This window comes from Crotalus tigris, unplaced genomic scaffold, assembly GCF_016545835.1.
Source record: "Crotalus tigris isolate CLP2741 ecotype Arizona unplaced genomic scaffold, ASM1654583v1 scf7180000017614.5298720, whole genome shotgun sequence".
Classification (NCBI taxonomy): domain Eukaryota; kingdom Metazoa; phylum Chordata; class Lepidosauria; order Squamata; family Viperidae; genus Crotalus; species Crotalus tigris.
In genome coordinates this window covers 4,312,432-4,336,996 of record NW_024096513.1, presented here as the reverse complement: position 1 = coordinate 4,336,996, position 24,565 = coordinate 4,312,432, and the positions used below count along the sequence as shown (strand labels likewise).

General features: G+C 41.4%; 1 protein-coding gene across 1 annotated transcript in view; it reads left to right on the top strand.

Moving 5' to 3' along the window:
- Positions 1 to 24,565, top strand: part of KCNQ4 (potassium voltage-gated channel subfamily Q member 4) — an 89,231-nt gene that overhangs the window by 21,531 nt on the left and 43,135 nt on the right. The window lies entirely within an intron of this gene.

The window sequence follows — 24,565 nt, the reverse complement described above, 5'->3', positions numbered from 1 at the left end:
TCCCTACCCCCTTCGCTTGGGAATGTCAAAGGTGAATATGGGTTGGGTTTGGACCAAAGAACATGAATCCAAATGCTGGCAAAGCTGATCTTCTTCTGGGGGGTTTATTTGAGGAATAAGGAGAGTGGGGTGGGGGACAGGGACACTGAAGTGATAGGTCTTGCAAGCCAGGGGTTGGGCAGCTGAGTGAGCTCTATCTTCTAGTCTTATGGTTCTAGATTCCTGAAGAACTCTAAGGAAGTCCTAACCGTTCAATGTCCATTGCATTCCATTTTTAGGCATGTCCAGCACCGCCAGCTGGTTTGTCCTTTGACACTTCCATATTACTGCTCCGAGTTCGGAGAGGCAGCTACACACATGCCTAGTGATGCCTCTGTAATTGCTATGACAGAGAGATGACTGAAGATGTCTTCAAAGGAATTTCAGCCTATTTCTGTCAGATCCCTACTTTTGTTGATGGAACTTCTTATGAGCTCCTTTATGAGATCTCACTGGATCGCAGCTTGAAAATCTACGAGGCCTCAGTATAATGTGGGTTCTCTCTAAGAAATGTTAGACTTAGATGAGAAGGAATTTTAAATTCAGCTCCAGGTTTCACATATACGCAGAGGGTGATGTTTTTGTTTTACCCAATTAGGTCTTGGAGAAAAGTTTTGATGGAGTTCCTGTAATACAGCTTGACAAAGAGCCTGGTTGGCACATTTGAGTCCATTAGAACAATTTTCTTCTCCATTACATGCTGCTCCTGTGTAATTTGGAATTCTTATTTGATTTATGTAAGCAGGAAATTTTTTAATGCCGTAGATCTTCACTTTTGGTGGACATCAAATTTCGAACAGTGCTCCACGTTTTGGTTTTGTTTCCAAGAGAGCTTGAAAGAGCTTTTCCAAAGCCAGAGCTTTAAAAAGTGTTACCATTCCTGCACCAGTTCTTAATTTTACTTCCTTGCTTCAGAAATCTTTAGCTTCACCCAACACATTAAAAAAACTTTAACTAAGATGGTCACTTCTGACATTCTCTATGTTTTGGAGGCTAAAGTTTGGGGCCTTCCCCCACCCCCCATTGGGTAGCAAGTTTTTTTAATTAAAAAAAAATTGTTAGGGAAAAAAGAGGAACTTCAGCCAAACAAAACATCCCTTCTTTTGAGCAAGGCTAACTCAGTGATAGAAATGTACCAAAACAGGATTACCAATTTGATGGTTGATTGATTGAGACAGCTTCTTTTTTTCCCTTCGGACATTTTTTCCTAATGTGTTCCTATGTTTTGCAATCTCCTTGACAATTATTCATCTGGTGACTTATTTAACTTTGCTTAAGGTCTTATGACTTGTTTCTGGGTAGTCATATTTGGGTATCTTTTTTTTTTTCCTCTTCTCCATTGCCTAATTTACCAGAATTGTTTGGTGCAACAGGTTTTCTCTTGGCTTGATATGCAATACATTTGTTTCTGTTTTTCACCTGCAGACAATACATCCCATACTATACTATAATTACCGTACATTAAAAAGACAGCCAGCATGCTTGCTGTCTAAACTTTACGTTCCATGTTCTGTTAAGAGAAAGTTATAAAGTTCTGCTACAAAGCTACATAAATAAACCATATTAGTGTTATGCCCTGTTGCAAAAGAGAAAAACACAGCAGCCCAGCTTTGATGAGGGCTTATCTTGAGAGGCCTGTTCTGATGTGTAGATATGCTGACCTGGCAAATGATGATGGGAATTGAAATCCACTATCTCCAGAAAACATCATTTAAAAAAATCCTGGCCAAGTGATTAGTGAAACATTATTCATTTCTCTATTATCATTATATCATGGTCACAGTATGTGTCCACGATCTTTTGAAAAGCCAGAATCAAAGAAGGACCCAGATTGTTGGGGGCAATGGACTAATCCTGTAAACATTTAGAGAGGGCTGTAAAGCACTGTGAAGCAGTATATAAGTTTAAGCGCTATTGCTATTGCTATATGCAGTTCTTTTAACTGTTCATTGGAGAATTTAGCCTTTGAACTTGTGCATTTGCTCTTTGTACTGTTTCCAGTTCTTCGGCAACTTTCTAGATGACCCAAATAGGAAACATTAACCCAGGTGTGATCTGGCTACTGCAATACAGAGGAAAACAATCACTTCCCACGTTATCAACATTCTGCCTCTGTTAAAGCAATCCAAAACTATGTTGGCTCCTTTGGGAGATGCAACACACTACTGGTTCATATCGAATCTGTAATCTACCAGGACCCCCAGATCCTTTCAACAAGAACTACCATTGATAGGACTCTAACAAATGAGTGACAACTGAATATTGTCAAGATTTAGCTATGTTTACGAAGCATGAATGACGCTGGAAGGAAGGCAGAATTCAAACAAATGAATTTGTGGTTGTAAGTATTGATTGAAAGCTTACCTCTCTTTTTAGTGCAGCCACATCTTTTTTATTATTATTTTTATCCCCACCTCAGAGACAGCCCTGCCTGAGATTTAACCTCTTTATTCATTCCGTTCTCTTTCCTTCCATTTAGCTGCCCATTGTTGCATGTGCCTTTTTGCTAAGCAGCTTAGAACTGCTTTGGATAAAGGGTGTAAAGGTAGTGTGTGTTAGCCCAGAAGTTAATATTACCAGTAATAATAAAAAGAAGACAGCAATCAAGAGCAAATACGGCCTTTGCAAAGAAGCTGAGGAAATGGTGGACCACCAGGTAAGCCTGCTGCAAGAAGATCACACAGACTGATTACAACGGGGGTGTTAAACTCGCAACGACATGTGACGTGTCACGACGTATTGCGACTTTTTTTGCCCTTGCCGGCAATGGGGCGGGCACAGTTTCACTATGGTGCATCTGGCCCATGGGCCGGCAGTTTGACACCCCTGGACTATAAGCAACAGCATGACAAAGTAGCAACAAGGGTGCACTGGAAGACCAGCAAGAAATACCATTTGCCTGCAAGCAAAAACTGGTGGGATCATAAAATAGACAAAGTTATAGAAAAATGAAGAAGACAAAGTGCTCTGCGACTTTAGAATTCAAACAGATAAGCACTCGCCACATAACACCCCAGACTTAACAATTGTCAATAAGAAAGACAAAGAAGTCTGAATTGTGGACATGGCAGTATCTGGAGGTAACAGAACAAAAGAGAAAAAACCCAGAGAAGATAGCAAAATACAAAGAGCTGTAAGTAGAAGTAAAATGACTGTGTCAAAAAACAAAAAAGAAGAAGAAAAGCAGAGCAAAGATAATACTTATGGTAATAGGTGCCTGGGGTGCAATCCCAAAACAACTGGAGCACCACTTGAACACTATTGGCACTGACAAAATCACCGCCAGTTAATTTCAACAGGCAGCTTTACTTGGAACAGCTTACATCCTGCGACAATGGCTTTAATATCATCAAATAAGAACATTCTGCCTAGCCCAGATCTTTGGGAAGAATTTGATTGGTGAACAGAAATGCCCTCCATCCAGTCTAAACATCTTTCTGACTGTGCAACGAACCATAAAAAAAGTCAGCTATTATTTTAGACATTAATGCCTATCAAATGATCTAGTTAAGAGCATTCCTCCTCCCTCCCCCCCCATGCTTTTCTTGGGATGCTAATCCCATTTGGAGAGTCTAAAGCAAAAGCAGAAAAACAGGCAGGCGCCCAACCTGAGCATAAGCATGTCATAAAGAAGTCATACTAAAGTGCCCTCTTGGGAACTGCTCACAGTTCTTGGAAATACTTGAAGAAAGGAGCCCTTTTGTAGCTCACTGATGCTCCAGATTTCTGCTGCTACATCGCTTAGCTGCATAATTTTGCAAACAACATCGCTGTCTAACAGCTCCAATTCAGCACTTTCTGGATCTGAGCTAAGAGAACTTGTTCACACTGGTTTTGGCAGGGGAAGGCTGGGGGGGGGGGGAGAGAGAGAAGAAGGGTGACTGGTGCTACGAAGCAATAAACAAAAACGAAATGAGTAAAGTTGGCCATCTCCCACTCTGACCATCTTCTGTGCAGTTCCTGTATTTTTTGTTTGAGGAAGAGCTTGTGAATTCTCCTTCGGGTTGACTCTCGGCAAAATTCAGGGATCAAGAGGTCTAGAGTTGGGAAGCGTTTTTAGACCTTTCTCTGGATGGTTCTCAGATGTCTTGGTTATTGTTGAGGACAAAATGGCATGTTGGAACTTATTCTCTCCTTAGCTGGAATAATAGCATTACTCCTGGAAATGTTCAGAGAGGGAATGGTCTCTCCCATGCACCCTCCTTGACCTGTGCCATGACCCCCATGTGCCTTCCCCAATCTGCATAGTACAGTCCATCTTGCACACCAATGCAGCCCCAGCTACCCCTTCCCTGGTTTGTTTGTTTTTTTAAAAATATATTTTATTGGTTTTTTTAATTTTAACAAAGAGTACTTAAGACACACCGTGGTGTTTGGGTAAACAAACATCCCAAAATAAAAACATACATAAACAGCTCAACTTAGTACATTCACTGTCATCTCTCTATTTCCCTCAAATAACATAATAGATTAAATATATTCCATTTCTAGCTTAAATTTCTATTACTACTAAACCTGTTTTAAAACTTTATCAATTTACAATTACCATAATCAAATATTGTTTTACATCAGCAAATTATCACTTCACGTATCTCTTCCAAATATATTCAAACGCTTAATCTCTTTCATCCCTCTTTTATCACCAATCTCATTTATTTCTTCTTCCAATAATAACTTAGTTAAAAAAAAAACAATGTTACACCTTAATTCATTTCAATTCATTACACAAACTTCAAATTCCATCCAATTAATTATCATAGCTTATCAAATCATATTATTATACACAAAAATCTCCTAGTTAATTAAACACTTCAAAGTTCCAGTCTAAAAACTCAACGGTTTGTTTGACCACCCCTTGGACACCCTCATGCACATGACCCACACGGCCCCCCACATGCCCTCTCTGACTTGCACAACACTTCCAAGGCACTCCCAAGGACCCCCAGACACCCTTACCAACCCATGCTGCCCCCATACCTTTCCCAACCCATGCAGTGTCTCTTACACGCCTCCACAATCCCCACACAACCTTTTTGACCTGGGCCACCCCTCCCATGCTACCCTAACCACACAGCACCACTCACCTACTCCAAGAACCCTTCCCAACTCACACCATTCATCCGTGTGACCTCCCAGAGCTATGCAGCATCTCTTGTGCACACCCACACAGGCTTCTTGACCTGAATGGCACCTCTTGTGCACCCACACATAACTTTCCCAGTTCACAGCTGGCAGGAATTTGAGGGAGGGAGAGAGGGAGAGAGGGAGGAAGGAAGGAAGGAAATAAAGATTTCTAATGCATACTGTCAGCTTTTCACAAGGAAACTCAATGGGGAAGCCAACAGGAAATCAGAAGTTGCTCTGGCTCCCACTGATTTTTTTTTTTTTTTTCAGTCAATTTTGTGGTCATTCCGTTGGTCTGTTTAGGTAAGGAAACATCTCTGAAATGATGATCCCATGGAGCACAGGCTGTCTAGTTAATTTTAACATTAGCTTGTTTGTTTCCCGAGCCTTACTGTGTGGTGTGAAACCAGCCCATTTACTTAGCCCTAATGTTTTATTAGGTCAGTGGTTTAAAAATATACAGGGATTAAAAATGTACCACACAACAGCACAGTCAAATGGGTGAGATAAAATACTTTGCTTAATCGATGGTTCAGTGGATTGCATGGGCACAGAAAAGAGGCTAAATACCTGAGCAGATGAAAGGTCTTGGGTGAAGTGCCGCCCATTTAGTGCAAACACACCCAATTTAACCGTGGGGTTATTTCCAACATTTGTTGCTTCTTGGAAATAATTTCGAAAGCAGATTCTCTTTCAGCGTATTTGAAACAGGGAAGAAAAAGTGTAAGAGAATTAAGTGTAAGAGAATTAAGTGATTGGGACCCAGGAAAAGTGATTATTTCCTGGGTCCCAATGAAGAGATAAAACACTGCACTTGAGTTGATGGGCTGTTCTAACCATCTCTGTTATCGGTGTTCCACCATCTTCTTGGCTGAGTCAATGGTACCACTGATAATGTCACTTCCATCTTTCTAATAAATTATATTGGAAGCTGGAATAGCCTTTAAACTTATTGAAGGAGAGCAGTGGAGCACAAGGGTCTTTTGGGGAAAGACTGGGTGAGTCACCAGGGATAAAGTTTGATCTTACTTTTTGGAGTCATTAAAATGCACGCTAAATGTCACTTGACTCTGACTTTCTAACACTTCGACTACTACTGTAAATTACATAATCATGCCAGTTTGTTTCTCCATGTTGCTGACCTTGGCTGATCTCAGGCATTTAACTTTGGTTGCCATGGTTAGTCCAGGGATGGGTAACTGGTTGAAATTTCAGAGCTTCAAGCTAGAATGGAAAGTTAAGAAGGAAAAAAAAATCTTGGAAGAAAACTAAGATAAATTGATTTCCTAGAACTGCCAAGACACCCATCCACCCACCTGGGTATGCTCCTATAATTTCTAGAATTTGTGTACCTTGAAGGAGACATTATTATTTTTTTTATCCTGGATGAAAATCTGTCTCTTTTCAAGATTTTATAGAACCAGGAGCTGCTCTTTTGAAAAACAAATGGATGTTCTGAATAGAGGCTGATGGTCCGGAGCAGTGTTTCTCAACCATGGCGACTCTAAGATATAATAATAATAATGTTAATAATAAAGTTAATAGTAATGTTAGTAATAATAATAATAATAATAATAATGATGTTGGAAGGGACCTTGGAGGTCATTGAGTCCAACCCCCTGCTCAGGCAGGAAACCCTATACCATTTCGGACAAATGGCTGTCCAGTCTCTTCTTAAAAACTTCCAGTGTTGGAGCATTCACCACTTCTGGAGGCAGGTTGTTCCACTGGTTAATTGTTCTAGCTGTCAGGAAGTTTCTCCTTGGTTCTAGGTTGCTTCTCTCCTTGATTAGTTTCCATCCGTTGCTTCTTGTCCTGCCTTCAGATGCTTTGGAAAATAGCTTGACTCCCTCTTCTTTGGGGCAGCCCCTGAGATATTGGAACACTGCTGTCATGTCCCCCCTCATCCTTCTCTTCATTAAACTAGACATACCCAATTCCAGCAGCCTTTCCTTATATGTTTTAGCCTCCGGTCCCCTGATCATCTTTGTGGACTTCAACTCCCAGAATTCCCCAGCCAGCGTGTCTGGCTGCAGAGTTCTGAGAATTAAAGTCCACACATCTTAAGAGTTACTAAGGTTGAGAAATGTCAGTCTAGGGACCAGCTGAACTATCTCAGGACTTGAGATAGGGGAGGTTGGGATGGAGGAGCTGAAAGGATTAGAAAGGAGATGGGCGTTTCCTTGTATCTGATCTAAATCTAGTCCTATCCACTGAGAGGAGATCTCAATGATCAGAATCACAAGCTGAAGATAATTCAGGAGAGACTTTTTGTAGTGAATTAATAGTGATCATTTCCTGGGTCCCAATGAAGAGATAAAACACTGCCACTTGAGTTGATGGGCTGTTCTAACCATCTCTGTTATCGGTGTTCCACCATCTCCATGGCTGAGTCCATGGTACCATTGATAATCTCTTCAAATGTCACTTCCATGTTTCTAATAAATTATAGTGGAAGCTGGAATACCCTTTAAACTTATTGAAGGAGAACAGTGGAGCACAAGGGTCTTTTGGGGAAAGTCTGGGTGAGTCACCAAGGATAAAACTTGATCTTACTTTTTGGAGTCATTAAAATTAAGGAAATGCTTAATCTGCAGAAAAAAATATATACGCTGATAGCCAAATTTGTAGAACTGTGGTGCCCAATGAACTAAAGTCTAAAATTCTAGACAGTTGAATTTCTGCTAGATACGTGACTGATTTTCTTAGCCTTTTAATGCATTTCCGTAGACGTACTTGGATGTCATCTGCCAAAGTCTCAGATTGCATCTGCCCAAATTGAAGTAGTAATTTGGAATTGTTATTTGACTAGCTCAGTTCAGTTCAGCTCATGTGAATCAGTTGTAAAAGTTTTCCTAACTGCTAAGCACAGCAAAGCAGCGATCTGGCATTTTTCACGGTCCATGAACAGAAGCCAGCTGCATCCAAACTCAGCTCACCACAAATTATGGGACATCTCTCTACTCAGCCTTTGAAAACACAGCAGCAGCACAATTTCGGGGGGCAAAGGATCTCCCCACCTCCTCAAAGGCATTTGCTGATGCCAGCCCAGAAGCTCCAGGACTGAGTGCCTGGAGAACAGGAGGAAAGGTGACCCTCCTCCCTCCATGGTGGGAAACCAGCTCTGTTCAGAAGCTGTTGTTGCCCTAACACAAATAACACCTTGTTTGGTCTGTCAAGAGTTGTGCTCAGAAAGTATCATTCCTTTCTTTGCTAAGACCAAGGAAGAAGATCGAGCGATAAGTAATTCTTATTAGGGATTTAGTACCCAGAACATTGGAGAACGTGGCAAAATGTGGGGCTAAAGCATGATTAATAACTAACAAGAACCAAGCACAACCAGTAACGACATAAAAGTTGTGGAGCCTCCCTCCCTCCCTCCCTCTCTCCTTCCATTCCATTCCATTCCTTCCTTCCTTCCTCCCTCCCTCGCTTCCTCCTTCCCTCCATCCCTTCCTCCCTCCCACCCTCTCTCCTTCCATTCCATTCCATTCCATTCCGTTCTATTCCTCCCTCTGTCCCTCCCTTCCTTCCTTCCTTCCTTCCTTCCTTCCTTCCTTCCTTCCTTCCTTCCTTCCTTCCTTCCTTCCTTCCTTCCTTCCTTCCTTCCCTTCCTCTCTCCTGAAAGCTGAATCCTGCATACAATGGCAATGGAAAAACAAGGATGTCTTATTTAAGCACTTTGCCCTCAGGCTAAGCTGAAGTTGCGTACAGTTTCTGTTTTACTGCTTCTAATATTACAGCACAGGACTCATCATGACAGACAACATAGAAAAGTTGTTGGGTCCACATTCAGAAGTCTATAAATTCTGCAACCTCAAAAGGAATCCTCCGTTATGGATTGCTCCATAGCACAATCCATAGAAACAGCCTTTGCGCAATCTGTATTAATGACTACCAGAAAGAGAATAAAAATGCATTACGCCCATAAAACTGAAATATCATGTGTAGCATTAAAGCCAGGAGCTGCCCCAGAGTTTGACATAAGACGGATCGCTACAGTAATGTTTTAAATGAATAAATCAACAAATAAATAAATACAATTGGAATGAAATAACTGCTGCAGTTAGAATCTTTGAGAACATTGAGATGGTTGGAAAAGGCACACGCTGCTCTATTTGCTCTGTTCCCAGCTGCAAACGGAGATTAAACTTATAACTGGCACCTTCTCGATCACAGTCTCCAGACTCTATCAATGAAGGCGGTACTGTGTATTCAGTGTTTGCAGAGTAAATAAAGACTCCCGGTTTTGCTACGGAATAAGTTTCACAGCTTGGTTGTGTCATGCAATGACATTCCCTTGCCATATATGGAGATCTCCTAGCCCAGATACTGGCCTGCCAGCAGAAGAGATGCATGCATAGCATTCAGTGGTTCACAGAGCAGTGACTGGCTTCCTTTACCCCTGAGCTGAGAGGCAGGTAGATGGAAGGAGGCTGGACGTGCCCTTTTCTCGTCGTACTGTATTTCTGCAACCACGAGGGCTAGGCTCTTAGTTTGCTCTGGATGAGGACCTAAGAATCTGTGCCAGCCCTTCTCCAAAGAAACAGTGGGAAACATGCAGTGAATTGCAGCAGGCGCCTTGCGTTGTGAGGGACATGTTCACACGGAATCAAAACATTTATGGGTAGTGGATTTTTGTGCTTGGCTATCTTCAGGAGCCAGGCAGAGCTGCCCACATCTTTAGTTGTGGAGCGGTAACCGCTTGGTTGCTTTCCCTCCTTCCTTTCAGAATTGCCCAAGTTTTCAGTTTTGATAATTTTCACTCGGGCGTTGACGACATGGGGCTTAGAGCTGATCTGATTAAAGGTTTACGTGAAATCCTTGTCCTTTCTTCAGTCTAACTATAAATGGTAGTCTCACCCAGACTTTGCTTTGGTATGTCTGGGTGGGTGAGTGTTTTTTAAAAATCTCCAAATGATGCCAGATTTTTTTTTTTTTCTTAAGATGCTTGTGTGGTAAGGGGGCTCAGCGGTTAAAGACATCGAACCTGTTAGGTCAAAAGCTGACAGCCTGGCGTTCAGACCCAAGTGCTGTGCGATGGGATGAGCTCCTGTTACTTGCCTGAGCGCTTGCCAGCCGAGCAGTTCGAAAGCAGGCAAATGCAAGTAGATAAATAGGTACCACTTGGGTGGAAAGGTAAAAGTGTCCCGTGTGCCCTGGCGTATAGCCTTGCTGATCACATGACCCTGGAAAATGTCTTCAGATAATGCTGGCTCCCTTGGCCAAGAAACAGAGATGGACAAACTGGCAGAGAAACCTTTATCTTTACCTGGTCTTGTGATGTCGTCTTCTTGTTGTTGTTGGTTGCAAAGTCGTGTCTGACCCATTGCAACCCCATGGACAACATTCCTCCAAGCCTTCCAGTCCTCTACCCTCTTTTGGAGTCCATTTAAGCTCAGGCCTATTGCTTCAGTGACTCCATCCAGCCACCTCAATTCTCTGTCGTCCCCTTCTTCTATTGCCTTCAATCTGCACCAGCATCAGGCTCTTCTCCAGTGAGTCCTTCCTTCTCCTTAGGTGGCCAAAGTACTTGAATTACAACTTCAGGATCTGGCCTTCTAAAGAGCAGTCGGGGTTGATCTCCTCTAGGACTGATCGGTTTGATTGCCTTGCAGTCCAGGGGACTTGTAGGAGTCTTCTCCAGACCTTCTCCAGGTCTTCAAAGGTCTCAATTCTTTGGCGCTTAGCCTTTCTTATGGTCAAACTTTCACAGCCATACATTGCAACTGGGAAATGTCTAAGATGTCTAAGAGTGCTCAAATCTTGGATGTTCTATGCCTTTCTTTCTGAAAGCTGCTCTTCCCAGTGTTGGCTGATGGGAAGAGGGGGAGGGGGGAACAAAGAAAAAATTTTTTAGGCCCAGATGGAAGAACCATTGAGTTTGACATCCTTCAGTGACCTAAGAGTGCTCCTAGCTTTCTTCCAACTCTTGTGATGGTTCTGCTCTCACTGGTGTCCACCCTGATGGAGACTCAGAGCCAAAGCACTATGCTATTGGCATCCTGGCTTGCTCTTTGTCCTCAGATCGATTGCATGCATCCGTGAAGATCCAAATTCTTCTTAAGCTCTCCCAACGTCCAAGTTGCTTTCGATAACCCAGGATTTGCCGGGGCTATAATTCTTAGCTTGTCTGCTGCTAATGCTGGGTTAAGCAAAGCTAATCAGAGCACATAAAATAACCATTCTCTAGGAAGCTCTCTCCTTTTTATTTTAAGCCATCAGAATTGCTTGCTTTGTTTTGCTTCTTTGACTGCCAGTCACCTCCCTAGTTTTGGAGAGGAGAAAATTCTATTTTCTTCCTCATTAGTCAATACCTAGAATGCTATATCTGGGTCAGGACAATGTACATTATGGGCAGCATGGAATAGCAGAATGACTTTGGAGGAGGACATTTAAGGTGGCCTGGTACATGCTAAACACATCTTGGAGAGGAAGGCCAATGGGAGGACGGAGAGACTGTATGCTGGATACCAAAGAGAGGGCAGTTAAAAAGAACTGAGTCATGTTTTCTGATGGGTTGAAGGGGATGAGGCAATGTATGGTTCAGTGATATGTGAGCCTTATGTGCTTAGCATGTCAAAAATTAGGAAAATGCGTAACTTAACTCTGCTGGCATGTCACCGCCCCACCCTCAAACAAAAGAAAAACAATTATTTTGTTATTAGTTGCGAAGTCGTGTCCGACCCATCATGACCTCATGGACAATGTTCCTTCAGGCCTTCCTGTCCTCTACCATCTTCTGGAGTCCATTTAAGCTCACGCCTACTGCTTCAGTGACTCCATCCAGCCACCTCGTTCTCTGTCGTCCCCTTCTTCTCTTGCCCTCCATGTTTCCCAGCATTAGGCTCTTCTCCAGTGAGTCCTTCCTTCTCATTAGGTGGTCAATATACTTGAGTTTCAACTTCAGGGTCTGGCCTTCCAAAGAGCAGTCAGGGTTGATCTCCCCTAGGACTGACCGGTTTGATCGCCTTGCAGTCCAGGGGACTCGCAGGGGTCTTCTCCAGCACCAGAGTTCAAAGGCCTCCATTCTTTGGCGCTCAGCCTTTCTTATGGTCCAACTTTCACAGCCATACATCGGAACTGGGAAAACCATGGCCTTGACTATACGTACTTTTGTTGGCAGGGTGATGTCTCTGCTTTTTAGAATTATTTACATATTCATTTATTATTTTTTTAAGAAATCCAATCCAGTCCACTCATGGGTGCTGCTAGGTATTATATAAAGACACATCGAATAATTGCAAAAATGAAATACAAGTAAAACAAACTTATGTTCAGAGGGTTTGAAGGGCATGCAAAAGCCTGTCGTTCCCCCCCCCCCCCGTGTGACTTCCAGAGGTCCAGGGGCGATGTGGGAGCACATCCCCTTGTTGTGTGGCCTCCTCAGCTTCTGAAAATGTGCAAGAACAGGGCCTGCTTTTGAGAATAGGTGCTGTCAGGTATTGGTGAATGCTGGTGTGTCACCCAAAACTTCATGGTGTGTCATCTTTGACATGCATGTCATAGGTTGTTGTCATTGGTGTAGTGATCTAGGTCAGTGTTTGTCAGACTCAGCAACTTTATCATGTTGTGGACTTCTCCCTGTCCACTTTCCCCTGCAGCTGCTGTCTGCCTACCTGAGGTGTCTGTCTCTGGAGGTTTCATCGCTTCTCACATCCCCATCCTGCCTTTGAGTTCTTGTTTCAAAAGGGTTAAGAGCAGAAATGCTGAATGGGAAGATGGCAGGGTGCTCTTTAATAATTCAGCAGGCCAGCAAGTCCTGCATTGCTAAGGGGAGCATTAAGCTGTCCAGGAGTTTCAGCCAAGCAGCTCTTCCCATAGTGATGAGGCAGTGCAATTACTATCCCTCCTTCTCCATCAGTGGAAACTGTCCTCATGAATGCTAGAGACAAGAGATAAGAGAGGGGGAAGCGTGAACCAACAAACTCAACCCCTTCTTCACCCAAAGTCATGTAGATTTTGGAAGAGAGAGAGAGGGAAGGAGGGAGAGAGAGATAGACCTACAGTCTTCTAGGATGCTTTCATGCCTATGTGACTGGTTGGGGAATTTTGAGAATTGAAGTCCACACTTATTAAACTTGTTGGTTGAGAAACACTGTTTGGGATGCATGGCTTCTTCTGACAGGATTATCAGTCTCTTGAGAATTTGACAGTAGTTCTGTCAGAAAAACAAAAAAATCAATATACTTGTGTCAAATAACCCTTTCCCCAGCTCCTGCAAAGAAAACATCTGTCTCAATGATTGTAAATGCCAAGAATAAGAATAGAATAGAATAGAATAGAATAGAATAGAATCTTTATTGATTTAGTCATTTGATCATATTAAAGGAAGAGCTGAGCTGAAATATAATCAGGGGATCCTGTATCATTGTGTTCTCTTTGCTTTTACACTCTAGATTAAGAGCTTCTTCCCCCCCCCACCACCACCACCACTCCATTCCAGATTGGTGTGTGTAGGCAGTGGTGGGATTCAGCTGGTTTGCACCACTTCGGGCAGAACTGGTAGCTAATTTTTTGTTGCCCAGCCCAGAACGGACTTCCAGAAGTGCCATCCACACAGAGAACTGGTTGTTCACATATTTGAATCCCACCACTGTGTGTAGGTGTATCTCACATGTTTTCCCTGCTTTGCTAACTCACCCTCAACTCAGAAACACTCACAGAGAGAGGCCTGATATATCTGGATACCAAAATGCAAAGTTCTTGGCTGACAGATCTATCGATCTCCTGACTGTTCAATATTCTAGTGTAAAGGAAAAAAGACTTGCTGTCCAGTCTCTCTTACAGCCAAAGCCAACAGGGCCAGAGAGACACAATGTCCAGAAACTGGATGGACCACTTGGAGTTAAGTAGATCATCGTCTCTGACAGTAACATCCCAGATTCATCTCTGAGCCCTCACAGAAAGTTTTGGGCCTAAAGAAGACGGAAAATGCCACTTCCAAACTAGATCAGCTAAATACTTCTTTTTAGGTCACCAGGATGATGTAGAGGTGCGATCTTGAGGATCTTCAAATATGGCTGACAAACCATCCTTGGGTTGTGACAAGCAAGGTCTGAGGAAGAGTCTTATGGTTGGTTGTGAAGGCTAACTCAAGGCAAGATGTAAGACCACCTCAGTTTACCCAGATATGCTGGTTGAGAATGATGGGAGCTTATTATGTGTAGGAATTGTTGGCTTCTTAAAGCCATATTCTTTGCATCTTCTGCTGACAGAACAAGTAGGAGAAGAAGGCCTTATACAAGCATGGGTCTTCCTGCCATTATAGCGGAAGAATAACCAATATGCAAACATTCTACCAATTTTACTCTTGAGTCATCAAGGATTAGAAGACCTTGCCTGAAACTGTACGCTTGAAGAAGGCTCCTAAGATTGGAACTCAACTGAGTTTTTGACCTAAATCAGAGCAGTCTTTCTGCTGTGTGCGCAAAATAGTAGGAATCATGAACTAACTGGAAAACTCTTGATATTTTGCTTTTGTTATTAACGTGATGGCTTTGCTCTTTATATTTAGAAGACAGTAACAAAGCTACAGTATTATCTTTAACACACACTCTCCAAAACACACAAGCGGGCAGGCTCATATAGTCCCCAGGAATTGAGATTGACTCCAGGGAGATGTTATCTTGGTCTTAGGTAGCATCTGAAACTTTACACGGATATCTTTTTTTTCCTCTTTTTGATGTGGTTTGGAGGAATGTGAAGTTCCTGACAATGCAAGGAGCCCCCGTGTGAAAAAAAATAGGCAGCCATAAAAGGCAACTTTTGCTCAGGCGATGCTCATCCCGGTGGAAAAACTTTCTAATTTACTTCTTTATCCTTTGGTTTCAGATGATGTCATTGTTGTTTACTGCTGGGAATTAGGTCTTGGTCTAGGCACGCAGATAGGTCTGAGAGAAGGACGGAGACAGGTTGAATATTGCTAAACCCCTCCCTCCATCCACTGCCTCTCTCCTCCCCATGTTAGCACAGAGCTATTCCTTAAAGTTAGAAAGGAATAGATTTCTCTGCATTGGAGTTTTCCAACCTGTCATCTTGTAGGAATCTCAAATTCAACTCCCATTGCCCACGGTCATATCACAGCCCTGCTGGTTGAGGGGGGGAAAAGTTGTACTTCTTCTAAATTGGAGAAAACTGGGAGAACCATGACATGGACCATTCCCCAAGGTGGAAGGATGCTGATTCTACTGACAGCTTCCTTCTTTGGCTTATTTTTAGCTTTTAGTTTGTTTGTCTCCTGCATACAAACCATAACCCTAAATGATTTTGACAGGGTAGAGAAATATCTGAAAATTAAATAGTGGAATGTGACAGAAATATTCAAAGTTCTTAATTTAAGAAAAAGAAGTCAAATGCACGGGCACAGGACATGGATGCCCATCTTGGTCATTGTATATATGGAAAGGTCTTAGATTTAGAGGGCCTCCTTTCAACCTGGCCTCCTTCAGATGTTGAGATGTTGAGATGTCACTCCTGAACTGCCATTGGCTGTGTTGGGTCTGAATATTGTGATAGTGATAACTCCAGACTTTTCTATGATGCTATCTACCTGTCGCTATGGGATCGATTCAGCTACAGTGGCAATGAATGCCCCATTGGAAGACCTGAAAGACCAAGTTAGGGACAGGTCCCCATGGAGAAAACCTATTTATCCGGTTGCTAAGAGTCAGCGCTGACCTGATGGCGCATAATCAATCAATCAGTCTGATGGAGAAAGTCAGCTCAGGATGTTTGCCCAGAGGTTCCTGGAGACAGTAAGGCTGAAGGGGATGGCGTTGTGCTTACAGCCAGACAAGGAATTCTGCAGATGGCGAAGGAAGTGATCTGACCAGGCGCATGATGGTTCTCCACTAGCCAGCAATGAGCTCTGAAAAACTAAGGAGTTGCTATTTGAAGAAGTGTTTTATATTCCTACTTGGCTTGGTTGGTTTTATGTCTCCACGACTCTGGTTACTGCTGATTTGATTGTAAGTCCTTAGGTCAGCAAGGAAAAAAAAAGAGAAAGAGAGAAATTAATTACCTCAGCCAGGAGCCCTCCCCCCCTCCCCTCCCTCCTTCTGGAGGAGCATCGAAAGCCACTCTTTCTGTCTGCCCCTCATTTATCTTCAGCAACCTAAGGATGCCCAGCTATTTTTTAGAGAAAACTTTGCTGCATTCACACAACAGCCTTAAACATGGATCAATTACAACCGCACTCGCTACACTTCACAACATTTTGATATCAATAGCACTTATAGACCTCTCCATAGTGGTTTATAGCCCTCTCTAAGCGGTTTACAGAGTCAGCATATTGTCCCCCCAAATCGGGGTCCTCATTTTACTCACCTCGGAAGGATGGAAGGCTGAGTCAACCTTGACTCCCCCCATCAGGATCGAACTCCTGGCTGTGGGTGGAGTTTGCCTGCAATACTGCATTCTAACTGCTGCGCCACCACAGCTCTTAATCACTTAATCTTGATCCACTTAAGAGTATTAACCTTGGGTTGTTTTACAACTTTGGTCATGCTATTAGTTCACCACTTAGTGTGCCCTGCAACTCCAGATAATATTCCAAGAAAAAAATGCAACTGCCACACAAACATAATGTGAAGCCTTCATCGTGGGCAATGCTGGTGTAATCTGGGCCAGTTAAAGTTTCTGAGTAGTCTTCAAGGACAGTTCCAATCTAGAAGGCACTGCAATAGTTGCAGAAATCTTAGCTGTCAATTGGTACAAAAGATCCACTTTGAGTAATGCTTTGGATGTTTGCCAGGACTGAAACCCATTTGTTGATTTTCTTTCTTTCTTTCTTTCTTTCTTTCTTTCTTTCTTTCTTTCTTTCTTTCTTTCTTTCCTTCCTTCCTTCCTTCCTTCCTTCCTTCCTTCCCTCTCTTTCTTCTTTCTCTCTCTCTCTCTTCTTTCTTTCTTTCTTTCTTTCTTTCTTTCTTTCTTTCTTTCTTTCTTTCTTTCTTTCTTTCTTTCTTTCTTTCTTTCTTTCTTTCTTTCTTTCCTCCAGACAGTCCAGTCCAAGCCAGGGTTGCTTGCTTTATATGCTGCCCATCTTGCTGTTGAGTGTCTATCAAATTCCTGTTGCAATGAATGGGTCCCATTTGATTGATCCAAAAAACAGCCAAAACAACAACCCTCAAAACCAACAACCACTTCCTGCATGCAGGAAGAAAACACACACACAAGTTACAAAAATAAACCAGAAACAAAAATAAGAGCAAATAAAAGGGGGGGGGAATAAAAGAATAAATAAACAAATGCTTATAACTGGGGATTTAGTGTATCTATAATTAAGAATACATATTAATCATCAACATTAAATAAATTTGTCCAAAATCACATTTGTGCCGATGCGGACAATCTATTAAGGAAAACCTTTTAAATTTATGAAATAAATGGTGTCCAAATTTAACTAACTCTATTTTTCATTACGGGATTTTTCATATGTTTTTATTGCTGAATTTAGTTTCCTGCCAATATAATTTCCCATCATTTAGAACACATTTCATCCAGAGGCCATCTGGCTTCTTAAATTAGAAACTGAATAAAATTTTATGCAGATTTTTTTTCTATTGTAGAATATATATGCATTAATCCTGCTGGGCGATTCCTTTTCAAAGGCTGTTTTGTGTGATTTCTTCAAAATATATATAAACAAATGATTAAAAACAAAAACATGGCTAATTGTACATTGCCACTCAAATGAAAATATGTGCTATTTGGCCAACCCAATCTAGAAAAACTACTCATTTAATATAATGAAAATTTAATGAACTAGAATGTCATTGGTGAATGATTACTATTATCTATTGATGATTCACTGAAATGGATTGAAAAAGAATTCCTTGCCAGAAAGAGGTCTGTTGAGATTCATCAAAACTGAAGACTTCAAGACTTCCCAGACAAACTTTGTAACTGATTAAAAAAAACCCAGTTTGTATATAAAATTGATGAGCTTGCTTTACCATAACAAGAATTGAATTAGCTGTTTGCCTCTTAGTATATTCTGGTAGATTTCTAAATGCTGGTGAGAGAGTGATAAAGTACTTGGCTGATGTAATAATAATAATAATAATAATAATAATAATAATAATAATAATAATAATAGTAGTAGTAGTAGTAGTAGTAGTAGTAATACCATCAAACATCCACATCTGCCTATCCCAGGTCCTGGGTAAGGATAGGTAGACAAAATGCCAAATCCAGTCTGAACATCTGGCTGACTGTGCAATGATCCATAATAATAATGATAATAAAAAAGTTGGAAGGGACCTTGGAGGTCATCGAGTCCAACCCCCTGCTCAGGCAGGAAACCCTACACCATTTCGGACAAATGGCTGTCCAGTCTCTTCTTAAAAACTTCCAGTGTTGGAGCATTCACCACTTCTGGAGGCAGGTTGTTCCACTGGTTAATTGTTCTAACTGTCAGGAAGTTTCTCCTTAGTTCTAGGTTGCTTCTCTCTTTGATTAGTTTCCATCCGTTACTTCTTCTCCTGCCTTCAGGTGCCTTGGAGAATTAGCTTGACTCCCTCTTCTTTGGGGCAGCCCCTGAGATATTGGAACACTGCTATCCTGTCCCCCCTCGTCCTTCTCTTCGTTAAACTAGACATACCCAATTCCAGCAACCGTTCCTCATATGTTTTAGCCTCCAGTCCCCTAATCATCTTTGTAACTTTCCTTTGAATAAACCTCCATCTCCTAACTTTAATATTCATCTGGGGAATTCTGGGAGTTGAAGTCCACAAGTCATAAAAGGCCAAGTTTGAAGACTCCTGGCAAAGAGCAACAATATTGGGCTAAATGAGATGATCATCTTGCCTTGGGGTAACACAGCTTCCTGTGGTCCATGTGGGACTAATCAATATCCCAGTTGAGTTTGAGCTGTAGCATCAAATGGGGAAAGGAGAAGGTTTCTACAAACCATGCCTATGTTGATCAAGCTGGATCATATCTTTTAGCAAGGATTATCAGGTCGTCATATGCTTTAGTAAGGATGGACAAATCTCCAATACGTTTGGCTGATGATTCTTAGAAAACACGGCCAACATGGGCAAATGTCAAAAAATGCTAGATTTCTCCTTTGTAAGGGTTCTGGGTTGTTTTTCCTTGTCTTAAGCTAGGAAGGACAACCAAAGTCCTCCAGAATGGTCAAAGTCTTCAGCATTGTGTTGTCCCCTCATCATCTATAAAAAAAAAATATGCCCAATTTTAATGCACGCATGTAGTTAGCGTTATTACTGATAAGTCTATAAGGCAGGCTGGTGACCTGGGAGATGGATGGTCTTTGTAAGCCGTTATGCAAGCTTCTGGCCTAATCTTTCCATGTTCCATATTTAGAATTGCTGAATCAGGGGGAAAATATATTTTTGCACACATCTCATTTCTTTGTCTTCAGCAATCTTTGTTTTCTCTTTTATTCCTTTCGCCACTAATTGTGCCAAAGATACTTTTCTGTTTTAAGGACACCTGGGTAATAAAGCAAGCGAGCACTTTCACAGGGCTTTCCTTTGACACATCAAATTAGTCCAGTTTGGGATATTACCGCCCCCCCTTTTTTTTGAGCAAAAGGCTTTATTCAGATGGCATGGAACTGTGCACCTTTATGATTAATTGTTCTAAGAGACTGATGGGGGAGGTATTCAGTGTACGGAATCAAATAATGCCATTTTCTAGTATGTAGCATAAGGGGGGGGGGAATGCAAGTGATCTGGACTGCCACAACCCCACAATGTTGGCAGCAGCCCACAACTATGAGTTGGCTCCTATCTCAATCCATGTCTGGAGTGCCTTTGTTTTTTATATATAGCATTTCTATTTTGCCTTTTATGAGATGGCTACAGAAAGGCTGAGGGCTTAAAATACTAAAATGCAAAAGCTGGAAGGGGGGGAGAGGAAGCATCTCTACTAAAGGACAAAATAAAAATGGCAGAACAGTAAAGACAGTGATTTTAATTGCAAATAAGTGTTCTCGTAGAAGGCAGTTATAAATATCTCTGTGCCATTAAGAGCCATGAGTTGCTGGAAGAATACGATGGATGCTGGGCAGCATTGAAAAGACATTGGTGATGGATGAGGATGACAGCAGTTGCAATCTTAAATGAAAAGACACAGACCAGGCAATTCAAGCTACCTTTGGTGCTGTTAGGAACTAATCAATGGCCTGGGGATTCACAATGTAATAATAATAAAAAAGCAGGTGGGTTGGATAGAAGACCTCCACAGTCCCTTCCAACTCTGGTTTTCTGTAAGTTCTATATAAGTCAAGATTTCTACCCTGGGATTTGGCATAGCTCAGTTGTGGCAAACCTATGGCACGGGTGCCAGAGGCGGCACTCAGAGCCCTCTTTGTGGGCACGGGCGCTGTTGCCCCAGTCCTAGGCCTTCAGCTGAGTTTTATAAAACCTTTTCGCTTTAGGCCTCCGCCACCGTGTGCAAAAAAAAAAAAAAAAAAAAGGTTCAATCAATCAGTCAATTTCAACTTCTCATGGGGAAAAAAAAGATCTTGCAAAGTTGGAATTGATTGATTGAACTTTTTAGTCCCACCGAGTCTGCCGTTACCACTGCAGCCACGCCCACCCAATGGGCCACACTCACCCAATGGGCCACACCCACCTGGCACCCGACAATGCATAAGTGGGTTTTGGGTTGCAGTTTGGGCACTCAGTCTCTAAAAGATTCGCCATCACTGGCATGGCTAATTCAGATTTTTTGGAGAACAAGCATTTGATAGAAGTGGGTGGGAAATAACAGAGGATGTAGCTGGAGAAATTTTTTTTTTTTATTTCTTAGTGAAAGTGATAAGTTGGAATACAAAATGGATTCATTTGATTAAGGTTAAATCTATCTATCTATCTATCTATCTATCTATCTATCTATCTATCTATCTATCTATCTATCTATCTATCTATCTATCTATCTATCTTCTTGTTGTTTTTCTGGTAGCCCTAAAAGAGTTTTGCTGGTTAGGGCTGAATAATATGTTTTTACAATTGTTTTGATTGATAAGAGATGGATGAAGGGAATTTTTTAAATTAAAAAACTAGAGAAGGTGTTAAGCTACCGAGATCGTTTAATATTTGTCTGAATGGAGGAGAAAATTATTTTTTTAAATATATTTTCTCTTATTCTTTTTTTCTTTTTCTCTGCACTTTTCCCTTAATTTTCTTTGCTTTTTAAACTCTTCTTACTTTGTGTTAGTGTTCTAATCATTTACCTTTAAAGTTTACAAATACCTTGTACTGGTAAACTTTAACAAAATTATTATTTTAAAAAGTGTTCTAATTCCACAATCTCTGTCCTTTCGTCTCTTCTTGTCCATCTTAGAAGTTTTTGCAGTCTCTGTTTCCACATCCTGCTAAAGGCGTGGAGGTTTCTCCTGGCTGCCTTTTCCTGCCTTTCATCGGGATCCCCCCTTCTTTCCTTTGTCCAAAAGAAATGCAAAGACACTGATCTATTTTGCTTGACGGCAGGTTTTCTCAGCTTTTAGAAACAACCAGTATCGACAGAATTGAAATCCGGTGGGTTTGAATTTCAGGCATGGCCTTTTCCGACTCAGCATGAAATGAGTTTCAAATCTCTTTTTTCAGCACCTTTCGGCCTGGGCTTCAGTTTCCAACTTGGTGCAAGATGCCTTCCACAGGCGCCAAAGTATCTGACTCACATTTCTTTAGTATTTCCAACAAAATGAATGCTGCTGCCTGGTTTTGTTTATACTGTACTGTTAGAGGAAGGAAGGAAGGAAGGAAGGAAGGAAGGAAGGAAGGAAGGAAGGAAGGAAGGAAGGAAGGAAGGAAGGAAGGAAGGAAGGAACAACCTGCCTCCAGAAGTGGTGAATGCTCCAACACTGGACGTTTTCAAGAACAGCCACTGGACAGCCATTTGTCTGAAATGGTATAGGGTTTCCTGCCTGAGCAGGGGGTTGGACTCGATGACCTCTAAGGTCCCTTCCAATTATTATTATTATTATTATTATTATTATTATTATTATTATTATTATTATGGAAGGGAGGGGGAGAGGGAAGGAGAGAGGAAGGAAGAAAAAGAAAGAAGGAAGGAGGAAGGAAAAGAAGGAAGGAATAAGGGAAGGACAAAGAAAGGGAGGAAGGGAGGGAGGAAGAAAGAAAGAATGAAAGAGGAAGGAAGAAAAAGAAGAAGAAAGAACTAAAGAAAGAAAGAGAGAGATACAGAGAGAAAGAAAGAAAGAAAGAAAGACAGATAGACAGAAAGACAGAAAGAAAGAAAGAAAGAGAAAGAAAGACAGAAAGAAAGAAAGAAAGAAAGAAAGAAAGAAAGAAAGAAAGAAAGAAAGAAAGAAAGAAAGAAAGAAAGAGCTAGGTCCTCCTGACATTTTCCATACCATAACTTGAAACACTCAAATATTTCTTTAACATTCCAAATATGATTCAAAACCAAAAAGCTTTTGGGTCCAGTCATGGGGAGGAATGTTGTTTTTCCTTATTCTTTAAAATTATTAAATGCTTTAAAAAAAGAAATCAAAGCAGTTAACTGTAACAAAGAGATAGAACCAACAATAACTCACCTAATCAATTGAAGCTAGTAAAATAGCCAGCAGACAGGCTGGAAAGCTCAACAAATGAGTCATTAAAAACATACCTCAGCTCAGAAAAGATTCATACGGCAGATTTGAAACGGTGAAAAGTTTATTATCTGGGGGGGGGGAAATGTTGGAAGGGGTTTCCCAAGTTGCTCAAAGTTTGCATTCACACTTAATTTGGTTCCTGCAATTAGCCTTCCTTCTGGATTTGCTGAGTACTTGGAAAATCAACCAACCAGATAAGGTGGATTCTCTCAACATGCTGAATCAGAAAATGAAAAGATTAAGCCAAGATGAAAACTGATCTAGTTTAGTATTTGTAAAATCCTCTGCCAGACGTAAAGACTCAGGATGATTTGTAAGGTTACAGCACATAAGATTTATTCAAGTTTACACACAAGACTCTAGTCAACTAACAACCAACGCTAAACTGGTGCTTAATAAGGCTCAACAAATTTTTAAGGGGGAGCTGGATTAGACTCTGTTGTGACAATGCAAGGATTCTAAACTTAGGTTCTCCTGCTTGAGCGGGCGATTGGACTAAATCAGTGGTTCTCAACCTGTGGGTCGGGACCCCATTTGGGGTCGAACGACCATTTCACAGGGGTCGCCAAACAACGCAGTCCACCATTTTTTCCCCCTTTTCCTTAGCTGTGCTACTCCCTTTTATTCTATTGGCTTTTGAAAGCCAATAGGAATTGTCCAGGCTGTCTCTGCCCCGCTGAGCCCGCCAAAAGCCCCATTCTGCAAACGGTGCTGTACCAGTTGAGTAGTCCTCGACTTACGACCGGTTGAGTAGTCCTCGACTTACGACCGGTTGGGGGGTCACGGCATTAAAAAGATTGAGAACCACTGGACTAGAAGATCTCCAAGGTCCCTTCTAGCTCTATTCTATTCTATCCTTTCCATGTAATTCCCCTAGGGACCATTTGTAACAAGCAGACTGAAAATGCCATTGTCAATGATCCTCTTTCCAGCAGTTTGTGGATTTTTTTTTTTTAAAAAAATAGCTAACGGCCACTACCGGATCTTTACTTACAATGGAGGAATGGTTGGTGAAGTTGACAGAATTTGCAGAGATGGAAAAAAAATTGACTTGTTGATTAAGGAAAAGACAATAGCTACATTTGTTAGTGACTGGAAACACTTTATGGATTTTTGTTGTTGTTGAAAATGGAAAAAAATGGACTTATGATTGATGGGAGACGTGATATAAACTTAGGAAGAGAGAAAATATAAATGTATTTATAACTACTATCTAGTTGGAAGTCACTCCTTCATATTTTTTTCTTTCTTTTTTCTATTTTTTCTTTATTACTTTCTTATCACTTTTTGCAAATTTGTATTATTTTTACTTTTCAAAAAACTTCTTTAATAGTAGTCATTGCAGCATCTTTGCAGTGCTTTGATTGTATGTTGCATGTTTCGCTTTCACTTTTCTGCCCTTCTGGTCATCAGTATTTGCCTGATAAAGTACATTTCACAGCTCTGGTGTGGGTTTCCTCAAGCATGACCTTCATCTATCTCTGTTTCTCCAAACTTGTCAACTTTAAGATGTGTGGACTGCAGCTCCCAAAATTCCCAGGGGGAAGAATTCTGGGAGTTGAAGTCCACACATTTTAAAAGTTGCCAAGTTTGAAAAACACTGATCATTCTAGACCAAGTTCAGTCATGGAGCTCCTCTCTCTCAGCCTAGCCATCCTACTTGGCCACATTAAGTTGTCCTATTCTGCACCGAGATGGCTATCCATCTGTCTGAATCCATTCAATAAAGGGAAGTCTGTTCCATGTCTGGGGATATGGTTCTCTTATCCAAAAGATCTTACTCCCCACCCCCTAGCATTTAATTAGATATCC